This window comes from Phocoena sinus, chromosome 7 (genome assembly GCF_008692025.1).
Source record: "Phocoena sinus isolate mPhoSin1 chromosome 7, mPhoSin1.pri, whole genome shotgun sequence".
NCBI classification, from domain to species: Eukaryota; Metazoa; Chordata; class Mammalia; order Artiodactyla; family Phocoenidae; genus Phocoena; species Phocoena sinus.
Genome location: NC_045769.1, coordinates 46433898 through 46455237, shown reverse-complemented (window position 1 = coordinate 46455237; position 21340 = coordinate 46433898). Strand labels below are relative to the sequence as shown.

The following is a 21340-nucleotide window of genomic DNA, read 5'->3' as shown; positions in this document are numbered from 1 at the left end:
CCCTAACATTTTGGAGCATGTTTGATGGTGATGAGTTTAGAAAAGAATTTCTCAACCTCCAGATAATTCTTAGTTGTTGGGTGGCGGAAGGGTCATTCTGGGTATTGTAGGCAGTATCCCTGGTCTCTACCCGTTGGATCCCAGCACTGTGCTCCCAGTTGTGATAATCAAAAATATCTTCAGATGTTGCTAAATGTCCTCTGGAGCCCAAAGCACCCCCAGTTGATGCAAATGTCCCCTGGGGGTGCATAATCAACCCACTGAGAACCATGGTTTAGTAGCATTTCTAAACTCTTTATTTTTCTGGCGTATATTTTGCGGCGGTAGATAGCTATCCCTAATCTAGTCCATAATATGTTTTGAAGTGTCATTAAAATTGTATAAATAGGGACTTCCCTAGTGGTGCAGTGGTTAAGAATACGCCTGCCAATGCAGGAGACACGGGTTCGAGCCCTGGTCCAAGAAGATCCCACATGCCGCGGAGCAGCTAAGCCAGTGCGCCACAACTACTGAGCCTGCACTCTAGAGCCCACGAGCTACAACTACTGAGCACGTGTGCCACAACTACTGAAGCCTGTGTGCCTAGAGCCTGTGCTCTGCAACAAGAGAGGCCACCGCAATGAGAAGCCCGTGCACTGCAACGCAGAGTAGGCCCTGCTCGCCACAACTAAAGAAAGCCCTCATGCAGCAATGAAGACCCAACGCAGCCAAAAATAAATAAAAAATTAAAAAAAAATAAATGTATTTAAAAAATTGTATAAATACAACACTGTTAAAACTTCACTCTATATATGTGTAATTATCTTTAACTCACTTAGAAGTAGATAGGTGTTTGCTGTATAGTTAGATTAAAAAATGTATATATGAAAATATTTGCTGAGCAAAAGCCTTCTGCAACTTGAAAGAAATCTCCTCACCTGTCTATATAGGTGAAATCTGAAACCTGAAATCAAACCTTCTTTCTTATGTCTTGAAAAAAATTCATTGAGCACCTTAACTCTTAGAACTTTAAAAAAAAATATGCATTTGGCCTATTGCAATGCAATGTATAAACATGTATTCTTAAATCAAACCAAACTACCTTCCAGAATATATCAGGCATCATAGAGTCTAAATATGTATGGGGTTTTTCATACATAGCGCCTCAACATTTATCTTCAAATATGTAAATCTGTGTATATTCAATGTAAATGGAAATAACATAAACTAAAATTTTAATATTTTATCTAAAATTTGCAAAACTCTGACTGTTTTAATAATAAAAATCCTATCCTATAAATTATCTAGGAAATATTCTCAGACACAGTTATCTTTGAAACTTTAAAAAAACTGACCTTTACAACGAAATTTAGACTACAAACAGCGTTTCCTACACTTTTAGACTTAATATTCTTATTTCCGCCCTTAGTATATATTCTTATTTAATTTCCTGTCGATTTTAAAAGAAATTTGTACTGTAGTCAATTTTAAAAGAGTTTACTTCAAGCTTTCCCCAATGTGTATTTAAATCACTTTCTTTACGGAAACAACGCTTAACCTTTTTTGAAGTTAAAATTTGAGTGTTTTCAAAATCCAAGCATTATTTTAATGTATCAAATTATGCTTTTCAACATTCCTGTCTTTAAATCTGTACTTTCTCATTCTGTTTTTTTTTTTTTTTTTTTTTTTTTTTTTGTGGTACGCGGGCCTCTCACTGTTGTGGTCTCTCCCGTTGCGGAGCACAGGCTCCGGATGCACAGGCTCAGCGGCCATGGCTCACGACCATGGCTCACGGGCCCAGCTGCTCCGTGGCATGTGGGATCTTCCTGGACAGGGGCACGAACCCGTGTTCCCTGCATCGGCAGGCGGACTCTCAACCACCGTGCCACCAGGGAAGCCCTCTCATTCTGTTTTTATAATTTCTCTTTTGAATTACCTAATCCAACTTAAAAGATTTGAAAATGGCAAATCTAATAGAAAGATGAAATTTTTATTTGTTTTCAAGCTAATATAAAACACCTTCTAGACATCAATATTATATTTAACACCAATATAAATTCTGACTAAAGTAATAGAACTTATTCTTCATAAACTTGAGACCAAGTAAGAATTATTAAAAAGTAATATTCTGATAAAAATATGTATGCCACTAAGTTTAATGGATAGTAACATCTATGTTCACAATGTCACGCTAAAGCTATTTTTCATATCTAAGTCCTTATTTTGTCACTGGCAATATCTGTGTGTCACTTGTATAACTTTAATATTTTTATTCAAATACCTGTCAAATATATTTAAAAGGGAAATATGTAATGGTCCATATTTTTTTCAGTACACATTAAAATAGATAGAATGAAAAAGTTACTCAGGAATCACTTGAAGTCATCTGTTACATCACCTTCCACATTTTGGGAAACACTGATTTGAGGGAAATAATCTGTACATTATAAAATGCCTTTGATTTGCAGAGGCTTGACAAGGTTATAGAAGTAAGAATTTTCCAGAACATGACCAAAGATTCTTCTGCTTCGTTATTTTGAAATTTTATACACAGTGATTTCTGTAAAGTACTAATTATTATAGAACATAATTGAGTCTAACACAGTTATGTCTTAGAACTCTTTTGGGAGGAGTCGGGCGGTTGGCTTTGGCTATTAGGTGGGGTTGTAAAGGGAGTAACAATAACTAACAGGGCTTCTTTATTTTATTCTGATCTCATGACACGAACTTTAGTAATACCTTAGGGGAGAGAGTTGAAGCTGATTCCAGTTTGTTTAATTCTGAGTTTCCACAAGAATGACATTAAGATCAGTTTATAACATGTGGCTGGGTATAATATTCATGGTGGTTTATTATATTCCAAATTTGTAGCTGCTCTTTTGCCAGGCACTTTAGCTGTTTTTCAGTCTTTCACAGCACTACGGTTCTTCCCTACCTTTGTTATTTCAGCTGTGTCATGCAGGTTTATTTTGGAAATGTGTATCGACTAAAGTTTCTTATGCCACCCTCGCTTAGCTCTGTGTAGTGAAGGTCACATTTAATTAGAATGTAGACTTTATGGCTGAGAGGTACATTAAAACCAGCCAATTTCCATTCCCACTGCTTCTCTGACCTGAATTTGGCCTTCACTACCCCTTTCCTTGTAACTTGAAATTCTGTCTTAACTTTTCTCCGGCCTTTGGTATTTTCTCACTCTAGTTCATTGCAGCTCTGAATTTGTTTCACCCTGGTCAGAAGCCTTCAGAATCTCATCTTTGCAAAGACCTCTTTATCTCTGCTTTCTGTTCCCACCACTATCTGCCCCAGTCCTCATATGTTCTTGTAATCTACACAAGCTACAGTCATTGAGCCTTTAGGAGATTATACCTGTGCTGTTACTGTCCTCTCTTCTCATTCACTACTCTTCTTGAATACCAAAGTTATTCATTTGTCTGTTAATATCTACACTACTTTTCAGGCTCAGCTTACATTTTACATTTTACCCCTCATCTTAGCCTCCTTGGGTTCTCTTTTAACCCCACACAAACATGACATACTATCTCTCTTCTCCCTGAATCACCATTGTACTTCTTTTTCTTATTGTTTAAAAAATACCGTGATTGTAATCTCAGTGTAGAGGAAAGGCATGGGTTTTTGAGTCTGCTCAAAACCCTGTGTAACTGCTGTGAGCTGGGACTGTGTTGCGTCATATATAGATGGTCCCTGACTTTCAATGATTATGAATTTTTTGACTTTACAATGGTGCAAAAGCGATACATATTCAGTAGGAACTATACTTTGAATTTTGATCTTTTCCTGGGCTTGCAATCTGCTGTAGGATACTTTCTGATGCTGGGCAGCGGTGGGGAGCTACAGCTACCAGTCAGCCACGTGATCATGATTGTAAATAACCAATATACTTACAACCATTCTGTACCCATACAACCATCCTGGTTTTCACTTTCAGTGCTGTATTCAATAAATTACATGAGATATTCAACACTTTATTATAAAATAGGCTTTGTGTTAGATGGTTTGCCCAACTATCGGCTAATGTAAATGTTCTGAGCACGTTTAAGATAGGCTAGGCTAAGCTACAATGTTAGGTTAGGTGTATTAAATGCATTTTCGACTTAGGATATTTTCAATTTAAGATGAGTTTATCAGGGCATAAGCACATCATAGGTTGAAGAAGATCTGTATTCTTTTACATTCTAGGGAGTCTATTTCTTGCACACAGAGATGTAGTTGGCAATGAATGTGTTAGAAGGATGAAAAACCACTTATTTATGAAGGAATGTTATTTTAGTATTTATTCAAACAATATCCTGAAGAATCTCAATGTTTTTGCCACCCACAGGGAAATAATTTCCTTTCCAATAAAGTGCACAGTTAAGGAGTTTATGAGCAGGAATTGAATGAAAATACACCCCTGAGGAGATAGCTGAAGATTTTGTGTGTGTACAAAATTGAGGGAAGGTGTCTTTCATCATCAGTGCTTTCCTTTTTTTTTTTTTTTAAGTTTCTATGTATCTACTAAATGTATTCAGTCTCACTGCATTTTAGAGCCATGTGTGGTCACTTATGACTACTATGCTAGTTTCCAATTTTTAAGAGGGAAATTTCAGAGGCATGGAATCTGGAGATTACAGGGCATCCTGGTATCTCATTCTTCCATGATTTATTTACTTTCTGTGCAGCAAGTTACTAGCAGAAAAAAAGTTTGCATGTTTGCAAATAGAAAGAATATCAAATGATTTATTAATTTCATAATCTGTTAATTGTTATATGTTTAGGCTCCTGAATGTAATAATTTGCTTTTATACTTTCTTATATCTTCACTGAAACGTTGTCATTGCAACATACATAACATAGCAAAATTTAGTACCAGGTATATTTGTCTTAAACTTAGAGCAAAGTGCTAATGACAACAATAGAAAAGGGGATTTAATTATAAGATATATTAGATCTAAAGTCTGGACCTCATGCTGCTTATGCAGAGAGGTGTCAGTGATTACTCTGAGCACGTTTTAATATTTACTCAGGACTAAATGAGTAAATGACTGAATGTCAGCACTATTAATTAAATTTGTTGAAGAGTCTCTGATGCCCCTGAATCATTTTCCAGGGGACATTCTGTAACTAGACTTGTTAGCAATAATTGCTCAGTGAACATAGAAAATGCTTTGTCTTCAAGAAGAGTAATATTCAAAGGAACCTCCTTCTAAGTTATACATGAGCATTTTTTCTCCCTCCTTAGAGGCCTGTTTATTTTAACTAGAATTTTAAGACTGAATATAGCAACTTAGGATCCTTTAAGTTTATACCTCAGCTTAATTACTTAACCAATTCAAATACTGATTTCCTTTAGAAGCATCTTCTCATTCCTAATCTACTGAAGTCAATGGCAAGTATATTGGTGCTAAATGAAGCTATTGCATACTGAAACTTTGATTAATATATATATATTTCCAAAACTCAGTGCAGTAATATCTCTTTGTATATCCTTAATGTAGATTATACGGAATCGTGTCGATATTCCCTACTTTGTGAGAATCTGGGGCATTTGCCAGAAATATATGAGGCCATGACTATAGTTGGAGGACTCCTTAGAGGACGCAGTATAATTCTTGATTATATGTTAGACTGGCAGCTTTGAATACAATGGGCATAGTAAAAGGAAAAAAAATAAAAGATTTAAGTATGGCTGTTGTTACTTCATGCCTTGTTCAATCTCATGTTGTATCTGGCCAAACAGAATTATTTTAAGTTTGACTTTCTTTATTGTTTCTGTCAGAGATTCATATTTATACGTAGGAGAATTGTGCGTGGAAAAAACCCTATAGTTTTCTGTACTGAACCAGTATTCCTAACTGACTGTAACTTTTCTAAATTTTTGAGTGCTCCTTTAGAAAATGATTGTAATATTATTAATCTTTCTTGAATTTTAGAAAGAATATATAAATACCTTGAAATTTTATTTTATGTTTAAATATTTTTTGTTAGCTTTCTTTTTATAACTCTTTATTTGGAAATAATTTCAAACCTAGAATAAATTTGCAAGAATAGTTGAAGGGGTACACTATACCTATAGTAACCTATTGCTAATATTTCACTTATGTTATCATTCACGCTCTCTCTCTTGAGTGTGTATGTGTGTGTGTGTGTGTGTGTGTGTGTATAATATATTCACATATTATATACGTGTGTGTATATACCTTTTTTCTAAACCATTTGAGGGTGATGTTTTAAAAAAGTTTTTTTCTGGTAAGCTTTCTTATCTCCTTTGTTTTTGAATATTCATGTTCATGATTTAAGCAAGACATTTTGGTCTGATTTAGTCGGTGATAAACAGAACATTCTGGTAAATTTGATTTTCCACTATTAGTCATTTTAATCTTAGTTACAATTTTTTATGCTCAATTTATAAGACCACTATGAAAATTTGTTGAGCAGTGGAGCTAGTATATGCCCTTTCTTCTATCTACGTTTGAGGTATTTTGACTAATAGTTCCAGGGCAGGGGATAAAGGGAAGGGTGGTACACGGAGAGCGTGGCATTAACTCTCCATAGGGTAATGTTGACTGTTTGAGATAAAACCACTAGCTAACCTTGTCACTTAGCACATAGTTATTACTTTCATGTTAAAGGTGGATTTTAGTCTGAAAATTACATACTGAGCACAAATGTTTCTCAGCTGTCACTCTTCATAGATCCCTGATTTCCAAGTGTTTTGACTAATATTTTGTTTTGCTACTTATTTCAGTATGCTTTTATGCACTGCTCCAGATAACAGACTAATGAGATACCTGTATATGTTCTGTAATCTTAAAATACTGTCTCAGAAGGACTGTGTTATTACTTTCTTTGCAGTTTCTTGCTATACTTGAGAAGGCTTTTAATACATGCTGACTGATTTAAATGATGCTGTGACCCATACAGCTGCTCTGCTTTGTCTTTTGTTAGCTTACTCCTCAAATCTGCGTTACCAGCAAGGCAGTGTCCTAGGTCACCTGATGAGATGCTTGAAGTTTTCTGTATGTTTAACATGTTTGATCTATGGCTAATACTTCAGAATATATACAGTCAATATAAACTTGGAGTTTAATAATATTTTATTATTTCATACATCTGATATTGAATACTCAATACTTTGCCTATATTATCTTTAGTTTTTACTGAAATCTTACAAATTAGTGAAATTATCTTTGCTTTAAAAATGAGAAAAATGAAACTTAGAGGGTTAAAACAGTTTGCCTTTTAGATAATAATACTTACCTACTGGGTTATTTGAGAATGATGACACTATATGTCTGTTGTTGGTTGTTGTTATTACTCTTATCAATGCCAGCTTATCAACCAGCGGCATAGCTGAGGTTCTGCCTTATCTGAATCTACAGTTATATTATGTAGATATAATCAAATATGATTATATTTGATATCTTTGAAATATAAATGGAGTGAACATGATACAGTTTTTTTTCTTTTGTCCACAAGAAATATACTTTATTTATTTATTTTGCATTGTGTACTTTATTTTATTTTATTTTATTTTTATACAGCAGATTCTTATTAGTCATCAATTTTATACACATCAGTGTATACATGTCATACAGTTTTATTTATTTTCCTTATGCAGCTGTGTTTTCACTTACTGCAAAGAAGCCAGGTGTTAATGACCTTCTGGAATAAATTTTCATTATTGGCTTTAACTTGCAAAGCAATCCTTTAATGGTCCGGGCTAACACCGTGTTTCATGCTGAAGACACTGTTCCTAGAAGCTCTGCAACAGATGGTGGCCATCGTGTAGACTCAGCACAGTTCTCTTGAGCAGTGCTGCCAACTCAGCATAATTCAGCGGATAAACAGTTTGCGTATGTAAAGCATTGGTCTGCACTGAAGAGATTTATCTGTAAAAGCATGGGGGAAATACAAAGAGTCTTACTAAAATGGGTTGAGGGCTCTAGCTGAGCTTTGTTCTTTGTGTGGCATTCTGAGTTAGATTTGGAAAGCATATGGCCGGAGACTTATTTCACCGTAGGTCCAGTTAGCAAATCCGGAGACTTATTTCACCGTAGGTCCAATTAGCAAACAGCCTGGTGTCAGAGTCCACATAAACCACAGGTTTATATTTTGCATTGAGAACATTTTTGTCCGCGGGCGCTGTGCTTTACAAGTGCTCACATGAGGGCAAGATGCCTGGTGTACAGAACATGCAACTGATGACCGCCTTAGGGAATAATGATAGAGAGATGAGATTTCCGTGCTAACAAAGGACTCTTTGTTTCACAGAAATTTTCATCATCTTGGACAGGATTGTTTGAATCCGGTAATGGATGGATGAAGCCTGCTCTACTTGTGCCTATAAATTGGAAATCATTTCTATGTGACATGTGGAAACTATTTCTTTGGGAGAAAAGAGAAGTGTTTGCTTTTCCGATGTGCCTTGTGGATTTCCCTGGGACTGCTCAGTTGACAAAACTTTCATTGACTGGATTGGGACTACAGAGGTGATATACTGTGAAGTTAATGGATCTTAGGCTTCAGGGCCCCTTATTTTCCCAGGATTTTTCCAAGACCTGAGGCCTTATTCATATGATCGTATATAAAATTTGCAATTAGGATGTTTTAAACATAATCAGGTAAGATTGTGATCTTTTTGCACACCTACTCCTCTCTGTCATATTTCCCCTAGCGCAGATTGTGTTAGAGTGGCCATGGTCAATTTTGGAATCTGGCTAATGGGATGCTGAGTTGGAGATACATTTATTTGGGGCTTAGTGGGATATATTAGTGTGAGACAATATGAAATTGCTATTTTTGGAGGTTGAAGATGATTGAACATTGGCAATTTCTTATGGTCACATGTGGTTGGAAGTTACTTCATTGTATAATTAAGTTATTTCTACTGTCCTGGTAAAGGACTGTTCTTCCAGAAATCTTCCAGCTGCTCACTGAGCCTGCAACCCAGTGTGATGAGTACATGGACAGAGGTCATTTTGTGATATGCACATGTCTTAAGAGCACATGGTGCAGAAAACATGTGGATAGAGGAGAAACAACAATAAAACTTTGATCGACCCGCATAGAGGAAACTTTGCATTATCTTTCTAGTCTTCGCATAGAAAGCGATATAAAATCCTTGAAATATGAAGAGGCACCCAAAGTGTATAAGCCAAAACAAAACAAAACGCCAAAAGTCATTACTAGACATGAAAGAAGCATGTCTAGTAATTACTTGAAAACCTATGCAACTTTTCTGGATTTTGTGGTTTTTGTGATAACTGTCAAATTATTTGTTTGTGGTATTTTGAAATTTATTTACTTAAAAGGCTCCCCTGCCTCCACTGTATAAGCTTCAAAGTTCACAATACTTGGATCTGCCCCTAAATGGGAAGCATATGGAATGGGGCTCCAATAGCAAACAGATTTTTTCCAGGAACCCGAAGATCCTTTTCAGAGATTATTTTTATAACTTCTTAAATTGGAGATCAAGCATAGTAACATAACTGATTTTCTTTCAGAGGAAAAAGGTGTGTAACAGGATGAAAATAGATTGGAAGAGTGATACTAGAGTATATAAGGTGATGTTTCTATGGTTAGGATTAAATTTCAAAAACCATAGCAACTCAGTCTACTTCCGTCTGTCTCTATCTTCTCTCAACCTTGTTTATCACCATCTTCCCTTTCAGGAAAATAAAGACAGATAGGTATCTTCAGTGAGAGAGATTCTTAATGAAACTGGGTGTGGGTGTGAAAGACCTTCTCAAAGGCTGTCTTCTAGGATTTTCCATTCTGTCTCCTGATGATATGTTACCCTGATAGCTTTTTTTGTTTTATTTTTTTCTTGGGGGTGGCCTGGGAGGTGCTACTAGAATTAGCAAATACATTATTTGTTAATAAATTCTCCATCAACACGAATTCCTCAGTTTCCACGAGTAAAACAGATGTTTGCTCTTCTGCCCCATTGTTTCATCTTTTCCTCTAATTGTATCAACTTTGGGGAATCTGGGAAACTCTAACAAAAGAAGTAATGCTCTTATTGCTGCATACAAGTCCCCAAATGACACAAGTAATTTAGAAAACTAAGGAATCAGAAGTTCTACTAATGTTTGTTCCTCAAAGAGCTTTTCTTTAATGAACCCTTGCCAGGGAGATGAAGGGTCTCAATAGAAGCCTTGCTTGATTTATTCATGGTGGATACAAGTATGTAGGACGGATATTTAAACATTTAATACTCACTTACCCTTCAGAGTATGACATATGTGTGACTTTTCCCCCCCATTGTTTCTTTTATCAGAAATATCTATGTTATACATCAGATATCACCGATCAACTCATCACAAGTCACCTGCAAGGCATCTAGGTTGTGGGGAGACCCTCAGTGCAATGCCCACCCATGACCCCACCTCCTTTTTTTCATACTTCTCTGTCTTGGTGAATATGATAACCAACCTTAAGTTCTATACAGCAGAACGGGAGGCATGCAAGACACCTCATGACTTATTCACCATATCGAGCTCATGTAAGCCTCCTTAGTGTCTCCGTTGGATGACCTGTGTGGCTCCCGACTCCTGACCCCCGTCAGAGGAGTTCTTTTTAAGGAAACATAGCTTATATAGCATATTTAAAAGCTTTATTCAATGGACAATCACCATTGAATCATACATTTTCATTCAACAAGTACTGCTTGAGTGCTAGGGAGAAATGGAGTGAAGTAGTGGGCTGGACATCTTCAGATGTCTCTTCCAGGTCCATTCTGTACCCTTCTGTATTCTGCTCTCTTCCCTGGTAGGCAAGTCAATATAAACCATATTAATAAGCCCCCGGGAAGAGATATGAGGGAGAGAGAAGCATGAGTTCACGTTGTTTATTCTCTTGGCTCTTTTCCTGCAGGTGGCCTTAACTTGATTGCTGCTCCCCTCCAATTATCACTTTTTCTCTCAAGTCTGCCCTCTCTGTTGGGCTGTTTCTGGTTTTCAGTACCTTTCCTCTCTCTTGTCCCTTCAGGGCTGTGTGTAGCAGTAGCCCCCTGTTGCTATCCCTGAGGTTCTGCATTATACCTTTTGGTTTTCCTACATCCTTCCCAAACTCTTGTAAATAGTCCTTTATTAAACTCTCCATCGATTATCTTAGTTTTAGTGTGGTACTCATTTTCTTCTAGACACTGACTGATACAGATGTTAGTCTAGGAATATGTCTGTGATGCTTTGATGTTATCAGTGATATATGAAGTAGGTGTGGGAAAAAAAAATCATGTAGGGAAAGAACGTTCTACATGGAAAAACTCTTTTCCTGGAATATTGGAAGGACGGCAAGGTGGACTGGGTGGCTAGAATGAAGTAGGCAAATGGGAGAGTAGCAGGAAATTAAGTCAGAATGGTAGTAGAATGAGGTGGGAAGACCACCGAGTGCCTTTTAGGGCTTATTTTCAATGTGAGATTGAAGTCATTGGAGGTGATGACTGTCTTATAATTTGTCCCTCCGACTACTGTTTGGATAATAGACTGGGGACAAAGGTAGAAGCAGGGAGGCCAGTTAGGAGGCTATTGAGAAAGACAATGATGATTCCAGCAACAAAGATAGTGAGAAATGGTGGGATTCTGCATGTATTTTGGAATATGGGGACAGGATTTGCCAGTGGTTAAAAAATGAGTCCAGAATCATGACAAGTTTAGCAGCTAGATGGATGGACCTGTCGTTTCTCATATGAAGATGACTGTTGGAGGAAGAGTTTAAGGAGGAAGATTAGGAATTTGATTTTGGATCTGTTAAGTTTGAGATGCATTGAAGTAGATGTATTGAATGGGTGCGGTTCATAGGAATTGTCTAGGGTACCGATACAAGTTTAAGAGCCATCAACATATAGATGATATTTAAATTGAAATTACCTAGGTTTTTGATTCTCAAACTTCTTGTTTACATATTTAGAAATATAATTTTCACTGTAGATATAGGGTGGTTGGGTCAATCAGTCAGTCTCTAAGAACAATGTTACTAGAATTAGACATAATATTTAAAAAAAAAAAGAACTTGTATATTCTGTGATTAATGTGTATACAACATAAGCACCTAAAAATGAGCATGTCTATTAAAATACTGACCTGTGCTTGTAAACTCAGGTAAACATATAAAGTGTGTATAACACAAGGACTACGTTTGAAAATATTATTTGCCTTTTTGGAAGGCATTTTTATTTAAATGTCAGAAAGTGAGAGTAACCACTGATTTTCCTGCCAAACAAGGGAATTAAACTATAACTCTAAGAAGAACATGGGGAGCATTATTGCACAGCTATCCTTGAAATTTCAGTCCACTTTTAAAATACAATTATTTTAAGCCATTTGTTTACAATATGGCATCTTTATTTGTATACAGTTTCAAACACTTGGCTCTTCTGTGCCTTATCTCTAACTTTTTAGGATTTGAAAAAAAGGCAATTTGCAATAGTAGAGAAATCCTTACTACTCAAGACACTAGACTAGGAGTGAGAAGTGTGGATTTCAAGGGTAATTATTTTGTCACCAACTAGCTATGTGAATATATAACACAACATCTGTAGGCTTCAGATTCTTTGTTTGAAAGTTAAAAGATTAAATTAGATTACTGGTATTTCCACAGTTCTACAGACTACCTCACCCCCTTCCTGGCACAGTTCCCAGACTAGTCACAATGGGCCAAGTATGCCAAAGATGCCTGGGTCCCTCACTCTTTCAACCTGAGCCTTTACGTTTTATTTGCTCTGTGTTAGTGCTACCAAGGAAGACATTTTTGATATGTAGGATGACCAGTTTAAAAGTCTTAGAAAACCAGTTAATTGCTAATCTTTTCCAGAAAAAAAATATTTTCAATTAATTATGTGTAAAGTTTTTGTCAGCTTTGAGAGCTGCTTTACTGTTAAACCACTGCCTATAAAACATACCAGCTAGTTCCATTGCTGTCTTCCCAGGTAACTATTCTTTTTTTGCCTCTGAAGTGTACTTTAGTCTTAACATTCTTTAATTATAGAGTCTTGGAATCTTACAGTTGAGACAGACCTTAGAAATGATCTCTTTCAACCTCTTTCCTGATACAGAATGACCACCACGTCCTTGAGACTAGTTATTCAAAATCTGTTTGCAGAGAACCAGGGGCTCATCAACTGGGACGGTAACCCATTCCATTTTGTAATAGCTCTTATGCTTTCTTATGTGCAGCCAAAACAAATACCTTTGAAACCTTCACTTTTCTGTCATTTACCATAGGGATTTGAAAGCACTATCTGTGGTTAGTGGCTCTCAAAATTTACTGTACATGGAATCACTTAGAGGGTTATGATGAATATTACAGGGCTCTCTATCTAAAGATTGTTTCAATAGATCAAGAGATGGAGTCCAGTAATCCACATTTTCAATAAACACATCATTTGATTATAATTGTAGATCATTATTATAATTCATAACAGAATATTGTGAAATGGAAAATTCATTTTAAAAATTGTTTGTATAATATGATTCCATTTTTGTATGTAATAGCATCCATTTATGTCAAAAAGATCAATTTAAGAGGATGTCCTCCAAATGTTATCAGTGGTTGGTTATTTCTGCCTGTTGAGATTATGGACAGCTTATACTTTCACTTATCTTTACATTCTAATATTTCTACAATGATTATATATTACTTTTATCATTAAAAATGGTAAATTTTAATTAGTGATTTACAGCTCCAGTACTTGTCATAAAGGTGATTTTATAGAAGTTGGAAACTGGCAAGGATAAAAGGACCCTATCTAGTATGGTAGTATTATTGCTGCTGAGTCCTTTCAGGGCACATTAGAGTCAGGATCCTTGGATAAAAAATACTGACTCCTCTGATCTGCTCTAAAGGGAGTGTTACCAAGCAAGGGCTCTGTGTGCCTGTGGAACAGAAAGTCAAATTCTGACAGTGGATGTTTGCAGCAAAGTAAGGGTTTATTTGCAGGGTGCCAAGCAAGGAGAACGGGCAGCTCATGCTCAAAAGACCCGAACTCCCTGATATCTTTCAGGAAGGGGTTTTTAAAGACAGTGTCAGGGGAAAGAGTCATAGGATGTGTGATTGGCTCGTGGACCTTCCTCTGATTGTTTGGTGGTGAGGTAACAGGGTGATGTCTTGGGAATCTCAACCTTCTGGTTCCAACCAGTCTGAGGTCTGTGTGCTTGGGATCAGCATGTAGCCACCATCCTTCACCAGGGCGGGGGTCTTAGTTTCTACAGAACAACTCAGAGATATTCATCAGATTATTATCTGTATCCCTATAGGAGGAACTAAGAGGCTGTGACTCTTGTCCTAATCATTAACTGCTTGAGTCTGCTCTTTGGAACTCAGGGAAAGCCTAAAAGACTAAAGTCTTTTTCCCTATAAACAGGAAATGGAGTATGAAGGGGCTTTTGTACTGGAAAGACCCCACAGGGTCCTGCTTGCTTTCAACCCCCCTTTTCTTTGAATCTCTTCAATCTTGAGGTGAACAGGGGTGGGACAAGAAAGGGAATACAGTTTTGGATAGAGAGATTAATCATAAACTCAGCAAGGGAACTTAGTTTTAGGGGGACTCGGTTTCAGGAGAATGATGGTCAGCATTGGTAGTTATCTCATTATTCAGCCCAAGGCCATTTTATGAGTCATCCGTTTGTTCTTTCAACAAACATTTATGTTCGTAGGATATATGCCACTCACTAAGGCTAAAAGGAACACAGGTGTACCAAATTCCTACCATAGCAGAGGAAGCAAAGGTGGCATAAAGAATAGAGGAGCTGTCTCTCCTTGGGAAGCTCTGAGTTGGTTTCACTTAAGAGTTGTTGAATAAAGTGAATCTTGAAAAGTGAGGAGCAGTCTTATCTAAGCTGATGAGAGACTAGGGTGGAGATTTTTCCTTGACAAGGAAATATGCAAAGCCCATGGAAATGTAACCTCCCGTGTTATAAATGGGGAACTGTAAGTAATTTGATATGGCTGAAGGGCTGGTTGCCCTTGAGAGAATTGCAAGAGGCATTCTGAACAGGTAAGCAGGAGCCCGATCTTGGAGCATCTCCTATGCCATTTTAAAGAATTTGGGAGTTTAGGCAAATAACTTGATTAGCTTTATATTGTGGCAGCAGTGTGGTAGGTAGATTGGAGTGGTGGCTGGAAATGGCAAGGCTATTCTGGTACTAAGAAAAAGTGTTAGAGGCAAGAGTTATTAAAGGGTTGGAATTAACAGAACTTCCTGACTGATTCGTTGTGGGGGGATAACTAGGAGGGAGGAGTCTGGCATGACTCCTAGTTTTTTGTAGGTTTCTAGGTGGATTGGATTCGAGCACCATTTTTACAGGGCAGAAGATAGGAGGATATCAGTCATAAAAGTTGTTTTCAGTTAAGAATATGACTCCTTTCCCAGGGTATGGAACGAGAAAAAATTACATGGCAAATATAGAAGAAAATAAAATATCAGAATTCTCCATCTGGACATTGTTTTCCATGTGCCCATCTCTATATTTAATTTCAGCATTTCTATGTTTCAGGAGCTTATTGTGGCCTAGAAAGTTTTCATTATGTACAATTTTATACTTTTCATTTATGCTACTCCCTTTGTCTATGTGAATCTAGGGATAACTGTGAGAGAGATAATACCATTTAGAAAAAACAGAAAGTCATACCAAGAGTGAACCATTTGGGAAGGCGAGGGATGTCAGAAGGCAAAGATAAGTTTCATGAAATGTTGGATATTCGATGATGGCAGATAATTTTAGTGTCTTGTCATCTGTTGTACTTAAATGACTAGAATCCATCCATATTTACCAGACAAGAACAGAATATGCATATGATCTCTGTGGGCCATTCTGCTGCTGAAAATTTGATTTAGATAATTTACATAAAGGGTAAGACTGAAACTAAATGAACTTAGTGATTTTTTTTTCTGTGTGTTGGCAGTAGCTACTAATGCAGTGTATCTTGTCTATTAATTTGCAGAAGTAATTTTCTTGTACCTAGACTAAGAAACAGAGACTGCTGACAGATGCCCTGTATCTCTAAAGCAAATTTATTGTACATTTCTAAAAGTAACATATGCTTTTTAAAAAAATTAATTTATTTATTTTCTATGAATTTATTTTATTTATTTTATTTTTGGCTGTGTTGGGTCTTTGTTGCTGTGCGCAGGTTTTCGCTAGTTGCGGCAAGCGGGGGCTACTCTTGGTTGCGGTGTGCAGGCTTCTCATTGCGGTGGCTTCTCTTTGTTTCGGAGCATGGGCTCTAGGCGCATGGGCTTCAGTAGTTGTGGCACGCAGGCTCAGTAGTTGTGGTGCACGGACTTAGTTGCTCCGCGGCATGTGGGATCTTCCTGGACCAGGGCTAGAACCCGTGTCTCCTGCACTGGCAGGTGGATTCTTAACCACTGCACCACTAGGGAAGTCCCACTTCTACTACAATTTGATGAGTATCCTTCCATATTTATATGTGTCTCGTTGACTGAAAAAAATGCACAACCTAAAAGTTGAGAATTATGTTTTTTTCAGGGGGACTTGCTGAGGACTTAAGCCCGGGAGGCAGCCTCTCAGATAGCTCTGAGGGATTGCTCTGAAGAAGTAAGGGAGGAGGTTGGATATATAGGAGGTCAAATGAACAATTAAAAAAAACAGATACTCCAACGTCAAAAGATTACTGCTAATTAAAGAAAACCAGACATGCCAAGTCAATGAATTTAGTGCTTTTCTCAATATGTATGGGAAGATGCAAGAGTCTGGGCTCACTGAAATCATTTCTTCTACATGCGCCTTAACTATCTAGGGCCAATATCCTGCTTTTCTCCATCCTGAATCCCCTCAGGGTACACAGTCTGCGATGGCTGCAGTGGCCGATGGCTTGATGGCCGCAACATCCTTTGTTTACTGATAAGGCAGGCGACACTTTTTGCCCACAGTCTTTATAAATGCCCCCTCACTATTTATTAAAGTGTAGTACTCAAATGATATAAGATGATAGAGATAAAACAGCCATGGAAGATATCATGTGATTTGATCTTGATAGTAGATTCCAGCTGTTTAAGCAGGTGACAATATTTTGGGTAAAAATGCTTATCTGTTACTTAAAAAATTAGTAATTGGTTTAGGCGAAGGCAGGATTAAAGGGGTAGTAATTATGTGTGGCACCTCTTAATCTTTTAACTTTTCTAATCACCCCAAGAACCTAATAACCTCAGTTTAATTTGATAAAAACAGTTGATTGAGGAACATTAAAAAAAAAAAAAAGGTAACCCTTTAACCTCCAGTGTCTGCTGAAAGTAGAATTACTTTTATGTTCCTTACAGTTGGAGAAGGGGAGCTGTATATTAGAAGATGTAGAAGACTTGTAGGTTTTTTTTTTTTTTCACAAGTGCTAGTGTCCTTTGGCTTGAATTTTAATGACCATATATCACTCTTTGAATTTTATTGGGAGCTTTCCCCTCAAGCCTATGAACAGTGGTTTGAAACCAGAAGATTCTCTGAGATCTCTCCTCAAGACCAGCTGCAGTTCGGATGTGACCACTCATTGTTCTGGAATGAACAGCTTAGACCCATCTAGCCACCCTGTGGACTGTCCTCATACAAAGCTGTTTCTGTCCTGCATGGGCAGGGACTCCAGGCTCAGCTGTGAGGCCTGCTGAATTAATCAAAGGATACTTAGACCGCATTCCCTAAAGACTAGCAGATTTCTATGGTGACTCTACCCTAACACCCTGAACTCCTGCCCTTTTACATGACAGCTGGAGATCAGAGAGCAGTCTAACTCTGGGAAGACAGTTTAGGAAGAATGTTCTCGAAGGTTTATTGGTAAGAAATGTGTATTTACATGTCCTTTTGCCTGTCAGAATTTGTAATTAACATTTTCAAGCACCTAGAATTTAATAAGCACTGAATTTGGTGCTGACTTTCGCTGTTTTGTTCAGTCTCAGTAATACCTTACCAGATACTTGTGTTTATTTCCGGTTTGCAGAGAAAGAAATGGAGAGCCTGCTAAGATATAGGTTCTGACAATTTAGGAGGACAAGTGGGTTTTGACTCTGGCTGCACGTTGGATTCACCTGAAAAGGTTTTTTGAAATATGGATTCCTGGGTTTAGGGCAGATGAATTAGAATAGAATCTCTGGAGGTGGGTACCGCCCAGCAATGCCATTTTACAAACATACAAAACACATTCCCAGGTGATTCTAATTTGCAGCCAGGGTTGCGAACCTTTGTCCCAATTTGTCGGACACTCATCCCTTATGAAATCGTGGTCCCTGCACCAGCCACATTTGCATGAGTTGGAAACTTGTTAGAAACACAGACTATCTGGACTTTCCTGGACCCGCTGTATCAGAATCTGAATTTTAAAAAGATCCCTAGGGAGTTATTGGTACTGCCTTTGCAACTTTTCTGTAAATCTAAAGCTCTTCTAAAATTAAAAGTGTTTATTAGGAAAAAAAAAAGACCATGTTTGGGATACAAACACAAAACCTTCCCTCCAGAAGCTCAGTCTAGCAAGAAGAAAACTTATTAAAAGGCACTTTGCTGAGCGCTGTAATGGAAGTAATGTAGAAAGTGTTGTCACTTTATGGGAGGAAATGAAAGATGCTGCTTGGAGGAATTAAGAGAAAAATTGCCCAAGGAAGGTGACTTGAAGGCATTTTGGGCACAAGGACTCAAAGGACAATTCCTTTAAGAAAATTTGCTAATATGAAGGGAATAAAAAAAAAAGAAACATAAAATTGAGCTTCAATGAAAATATAATTTGAAAACACATGTATATATTTAAAAAATGATAACTCCAAACTCCAAACTGAGGATTAGTGCCAGACTGGAGAGGTACTCTAATAATTAAAGGAAGAGTTTCTTTCTCTTTTTTGAGAAAAGCAAAGTAATTAAGGACAATTAATCATTTGTAGCTCCAGGGCTCTTGAAGGGGGTTGGGGACAGAACCTTTTGTGAAATTCTGTCTTTTGGAGACTCTTGTGACCCTACTCTCTTGAACTTTTTGGTTTCTTAGAAGTGCTGTGCTTAAATTCTTCTCGGGGCCTTTTCAGCTGCTGTTTTCTCTGCTGGGCAGGTCTGACCCCTTCTTCTATTCCTGGCTAAGTCCTCCTCTTCCTTCAGCTCAGATTCTGCCCAGAACCACTTCTTCCAACTTATACTCTACGTTGGGTACCGTTCTTCTGGGTTCCTATAGCATCTTGTACATATCACATTATTGCTAATTTTCTTTTTGTCTGTTTCTCTCATGAAACAGTAAGTACCTTAAAGGCAGGGGTTATTTCCCAATAGCTTCTGTGTCTCCAGAACTTTGCACAGTGCTTGACTCAATAAATTCTTAGAAGTAAATGAAAAGTGAAAATAATAGCCAGTTTTTGCCCTTAGTTTACAGTGTCAAGATGATCTTTGGAGATGGCAATAATGGATTGAAATGCCCTCAGCATTGATAGCTGGAGAGAAATTTAGAGACTTCAACCTGTGCGTAACACATGCCTGGTGTATAGCAGATTCCCAGTAAATTTCAGTTGTGGGAAAGAATCAACATTCTCATTTTGTAAATGAAGACTCTGATGTAGATTATGTTAAGATGTGTCTCTCTTAGCATATTATTAAGAGAGCGTGAACTCAGACATGGATCATTACTTATAAATTAACAATCATTTGTATGGTCTCCAATTTTTAAAATTTTTATTTGAAGTATAGTTGATTTACGATGTGTTAGTTTCTGGTGAACAGCAAAGTGATTCAGTTATACGTATATATATTCTGATATTCTTTTCCATTACGGTTTATTACAGGATATTGAATATAGTTCCCTGTGCTATACAGTAGGACCTTGTTGTTTATCTATTTTATATATGGTAGAAAAATGTGGAATGCTTCATGAGTTTGCATGTCATCCTTGTGCAGGGGCCATGCTAATCTTCTCTGTATCGTTACAGTTTTAGTGTCTGTGCTGCCAAGGTGAGCACTGGCCTCCAGTTAAGTACCTGCATGTGTCAGGTGTTATAGAAATAACGTATATGTATAATATACATATATGGTCACATTTCATTCTCTGAAATACCTGTGAGACTTATATTAGGTTTGGGGGCACGAATTTGAACTCAGAAGTGTATGATTATAGAACTCATCCTTCTTTCCTAATCAATGTTCTTTCTGCCCTTCCCTACTGCCTCCCTTGCTTTAAGAAGCAGTTGAAGCTGCCTGCACCTTTCTCTTCCTGGAAATTGCATGGTTAGGAATCAAGGACTCGCCCTTTGATTATTAATTTGCTGTGTGTTCATATACGGAGCCTTTCTTCCTCTGTCTCCACATTTATAAGATGGACCTATTAAACTATAGCAAAAAAATAAATAAATAAACTATAGCAGGGGTCCATTTATTATTCAACAAATATTTGAAAGGCTAATATGAACCAGACACTGTTCTAGGTGCTGAAGATACAACAGCAGAAAAAGGACAGACAGGACCCATAGACCCACAGAGCTTCCATTATGGCAATTATGGCAACTGAGGCTGAAAATAAACAAGTAAAACAAAATCAAATAGTGATCAGTGCCATAAAGCAAATAGAATGGGCTGACAAGGAGGAACGTGGATGGAGTAGGGTGAGGACATCCGTGGGTGGGGTGGTCAGGGAAGTCCCCCTCAGGAAGTGACATTTAAGTTAAGACCTGTGAGCAAAGCAGGAGTCAGTCATGAATACATTTGGAGACGCAGAGCTCTAGGCAGAGGGATGCTTGGGGCAGAAATCCTAAAGCCAGAAGAGCTCTGCATGTTGGAGGACCACTAAAGACCAGTGTGGCTGGTGGTAAGAGAGTAGAAGGAGATGAGAGGAGAGGTTGGCAGGTCCAGATTATGGATTTACAGTCAATGGTAGAGACTGTTTCTCAAATGCCAGTGTGCAGATACTCCGGAAATCCATCGTGATGTTCTCACATCTTTGATACCTTTGACATCTTGGGTACTTCTTTCAACATCTTTGCTGCTTTTCACCTGTTTGGGAAAATCGTTCCATATGAGTAATGTCCCAGAATAGAAGCCAGAATCTTGCTTCTTCAGCCTCTTGTGTATCAAGGACACATGCATATGACCTAGGTTCTATTGATCAGATGCATACAGGTAAGACTTCCAATCGGAAATTAATGACAAGAAACAGGCACCATGGAATCCATCTGGCAGTGATGGTGGCTGATACATTTCATCTACAGGGGCCGCCATGCAGAGTTTCTAATATGTTCAATAGCATCTGGTGCACAGATCCTAGTTAGCAAAGTGGACTTTGGTGAGAATGCCTGGTGATGGCGGCAGCGCTGAGCACACAGGGCCAATTCAGTGCTCTTATTTCAGTACTGTTTCTGACTGCATAGCTTAGTTCTTTAGCCATCATGCAGTTTTTC

The 21340-nt window shown here is 37.7% G+C and overlaps 1 protein-coding gene and 1 non-coding gene across 6 annotated transcripts in view; one reads left to right on the top strand and one right to left on the bottom strand.

Moving 5' to 3' along the window:
* The window catches only part of GULP1 (GULP PTB domain containing engulfment adaptor 1), a 272148-nt gene that overhangs the window by 25197 nt on the left and 225611 nt on the right, over positions 1 to 21340 (top strand). The gene's annotated exons all lie outside the window — the stretch shown is intronic.
* On the bottom strand, positions 19803 to 19909 carry LOC116757244. The gene has a single exon (XR_004350891.1). It is a non-coding gene; the product is annotated as a U6 spliceosomal RNA (small nuclear RNA).